The sequence below is a fragment of the Anopheles coustani genome (genome assembly GCF_943734705.1).
Source record: "Anopheles coustani chromosome X unlocalized genomic scaffold, idAnoCousDA_361_x.2 X_unloc_104, whole genome shotgun sequence".
Lineage (NCBI taxonomy): Eukaryota > Metazoa > Arthropoda > Insecta > Diptera > Culicidae > Anopheles > Anopheles coustani.
Genome location: NW_026525054.1, coordinates 42,501 through 46,938, shown reverse-complemented (window position 1 = coordinate 46,938; position 4,438 = coordinate 42,501).

Genomic DNA, 4,438 nt, shown 5'->3' with positions numbered 1-4,438 from the left:
GAATGGGATGCTGCATGGAGATGCATCTTGATCTCCTACATCTCCCATCTTAATACAGCATCCCTACTTAAAGCCATCTCGGACTTAGTCGATTTTTCATAAATTCTAAGAAATTCATATGTTAGGATGCTGGGAGATGAATGGGATGCTGCATGGAGATGAATCTTGATCTTCTTCATCTCCCATCTTAATACAGCATCCCTACTTAAAGGCATCTCGGACTTAGTCGATTTTTCATAAATTCTAAGAAATTCATATGTTAGGATGCTGGGAGATGAATGGGATGCTGCATGGAGATGAATCTTGATCTTCTTCATCTCCCATCTTAATACAGCATCCCTACTTAAAGGCTTCTCGGACTTAGTCGATTTTTCATAAATTCTAAGAAATTCATATGTTAGGATGCTGGGAGATGAATGGGATGCTGCATGGAGATGAATCTTGATCTTCTTCATCTCCCATCTTAATACAGCATCCCTACTTAAATGCATCTCGGACTTAGTCGATTTTTCATAAATTCTAAGAAATTCATATGTTAGGATGCTGGGAGATGAATGGGATGCTGCATGGTGATGAATCTTGATCTCCTACATCTCTCATCTCAATACAGCATCCCTACTTAAAGCCATCTCGGACTTAGTCGGTTTTTCATAAATTCATAGAAATTCATATGTTAGGATGCTGGGAGATGAATGGGATGCTGCATGGAGATGAATCTGGATCTCCTACATCTCCCATCTTAATACAGCATCCCTACTTAAAGGCATCTCGGACTAAGTCGATTTTTCATAAATTCTAAGAAATTCATATGTTAGGATGCTGGGAGATAAATGGGATGCTGCATGGAGATGAATCTTGATCTCCTACATATCCCATCTTAATACAGCATCAATACTTAAAGCCATCTCGGACTTAGTCGATTTTTCATAAATTCTAAGAAATTCATATGTTAGGATGCTGGGAGATGAATGGGATGCTGCATGGAGATGAATCTTGATCTTCTTCATCTCCGATCTTAATACAGCATCCCTACTTAAAGCCATCTCGGACTTAGTCGATTTTTCATAAATTCTAAGAAATTCATATGTTAGGATGCTGGGAGATGAATGGGATGCTGCATGGAGATGAATCTTGATCTTCTTCATCTCCCATCTTAATACAGCATCCCTACTTAAATGCATCTCGGACTTAGTCGATTTTTCATAAATTCTAAGAAATTCATATGTTAGGATGCTGGGAGATGAATGGGATGCTGCATGGTGATGAATCTTGATCTCCTACATCTCCCATCTCAATACAGCATCCCTACTTAAAGCCATCTCGGACTTAGTCGGTTTTTCATAAATTCATAAAAATCATATGTTAGGATGCTGGGAGATGAATGGGATGCTGCACGGAGATGAATCTTGATCTTCTACATCTCCCATCTTAATACAGCATCCCTACTTAAAGGCATCTCGGACTTAGTCGATTTTTCATAAATTCTAAGAAAAACATATGTTAGGATGCTGCGAGATGAATGGGATGCTGCATGGAGATGAATCTTGATCTTCTTCATCTCCCATCTTAATACAGCATCCCTACTTGAAGGCATCTCGGACTTAGTCGATTTTTCATAAATTCTAAGAAAAACATATGTTATGATGCTGCGAGATGAATGGGATGCTGCATGGAGATGAATCTTGATCTTCTTCATCTCCCATCTCAATACAGCATCCCTACTTAAAGGCATCTCGGACTTAGTCGATTTTTCATAAATTCTAAGAAAAACATATGTTAGGATGCTGCGAGATGTATGGGATGCTGCATGGAGATGAATCTTGATCTTCTTCATCCCCCATCTTAATACAGCATCCCTACTTAAAGACATCTCGGACTTAGTCGATTTTTCATAAATTCTTAGAAAAACATATGTTAGGATACTGCGAGATGAATGGGATGCTGCATGGAGATGAATCTTGATCTTCTTCATCTCCCATCTTGATACAGCATCCCTTCTTAAAGGCATCTCGGACTTAGTCGATTTTTCATAAATTCTAAGAAAAACTTACATTGAGAGAGCCCTCGTGGTTCTCATTAGGGGCTTTATGCAAGAAGTACTCAATACTGTGGTGTGAAGTATAAAGTATAGAGTCCTCCACTGGTCCACGCTGCTCCGGCGGTCCTGGGTAAGATAGTTCATTCTAGCTTGCCCTATGTGGAAGAGGACTCAATACCCTACCTGTTGAGCTTGAAACAAAGTCATCACTTGGGCATGCTCATATTGCCATACACAATTACATTATATTCGAATGAGCATGCAAGCGACCCTATATAGACCGAACCAAAACGATAGATACCGCCGTAGTTCACCCCCACCAAGTGATGACTTCAGTATGGCTAGTGTGTGAAGTATAAAGTATAGTCCTCCCCTGGTCCACACTGCTTCGGCGGTCCTGGGTAAGATAGTTAGTTCTAGCTTGCCCTATGTGGAAGAGGACACAATACTTAATACTTAGAGTACAAGCATAAAGGAACACGGACCAAGCCGTACCGAGAGAATCGGTACTAGAGCCCTCGTGGTTCTACATTGAGAGAGCCCTCGTGGTTCTCATTAGGGGCTTTATGCAAGTCGTACTCAATACTGTGGTGTGAAGTATAAAGTATAGAGTCCTCCACTGGTCCACGCTGCTCCGGCGGTCCTGGGTAAGATAGTTCATTCTAGCTTGCCCTATGTGGAAGAGGACTCAATACCCTACCTGTTGAGCTTGAAACAAAGTCATCACTTGGGCATGCTCATATTGCCATACAATATTCCATTATCTACTAATGAGCATGCAGCTATATGATTATAACCTGTAAACGATTACCCCGCCGTAGTTCAGCGCTTCAACCAAGTGATGACTTCAGTATGGCTAGTGTGTGAAGTATAAAGTATAGTCCTCCCCTGGTCCACACTGCTTCGGCGGTCCTGGGTAAGATAGTTAGTTCTAGCTTGCCCTATGTGGAAGAGGACACCATACTTAATACTGTGGTGTAATGAACAAAGTATAGTCCTCCACTGGTCCACGCTGCTTCGGCGGTCCTGGGTAAGATAGTTAGTTCTAGCTTGCCCTATGTGGAAGAGGGCATACAAGACAAAGTATAGTTCTCCCCTGGTCCACGCTGCTTCGGCGGTCCTGGGTAAGATAGTTAATTCTAGCTTGCCCTATGTGGAAGAGAGCATACATGAACCAAGAACGAAGGTTAGATCGAGGAATGATTCGACAACTAACCGATGGTATGAAATGTGAAGAATTCAAGCAAGCACACAATCAAGTCATCACTTGGGCATGCTCGATAGCCAACCCTATGACATTAACCTAGTAGAGCATGCGAAAACCAATATATATGTAAACGATGCCCCTCCCTAGTTCAGCGCTTCAACCAAGTGATGACTTCAGAATGGCTAAATCAAATCGGTTCAAAACATACCATCGGTACCCTATTGAAACACACAAGTCGATATCAAACCTCATGATTGTGTAGTCCTCCACTGGTCCACACTGCTCCGGCGGTCCTGGGTAAGATAGTTCATTCTAGCTTGCCCTATGTGGAAGAGGGCACATTACTCAATACTGTGGTGTTATGAACAAAGTATAGTCCTCCACTGGTCCACGCTGCTTCGGCGGTCCTGGGTAAGATAGTTAGTTCTAGCTTGCCCTATGTGGAAGAGGGCATACAAGACAAAGTATAGTTCTCCCCTGGTCCACGCTGCTTCGGCGGTCCTGGGTAAGATAGTTAATTCTAGCTTGCCCTATGTGGAAGAGAGCATACATGAACCAAGAACGAAGGTTATGATCGAGGAATGATTCGACAACTAACCGATGGTATGAAATGTGAAGAATTCAAGCAAGCACACAATCAAGTCATCACTTGGGCATGCTCGATAGCCAACCTCATGACATTAACCTAGTAGAGCATGCGAAAACCAATATATATGTAAACGATGCCTCCCTAGTTCAGCGCTTCAACCAAGTGATGACTTCAGAATGGCTAAATCAAATCGGTTCAAACCATACCATCGGTATCCTATTGAAACACACAAGTCGATATCAAACCTCATGATTGTGTAGTCCTCCACTGGTCCACGCCGCTTCGGCCGTCCTGGGTAAAATGGAACATTCCAGCTTGCCCTATGTGGAAGAGGGCACATTACTCAATACTGTGGTGTGAAGTATAAAGTTCAGTTCTCCCCTGGTCCACGCTGCTTCGGCGGTCCTGGGTAAGATAGTTCATTCTAGCTTGCCCTATGTGGAAGAGGACACTTCATACTTCGTCTCTAAGCGGCGGCTTGACTCCTCCCTACGGGGAACGGGTTTACGCGCACAGCGGCGGCTTACGCACTATGGCAGTCATGGATGCCTTACGTTTCTATGAAAAGTGTGTTCCTCCCCTGGTCCACGCTGCTTCGGCAGTC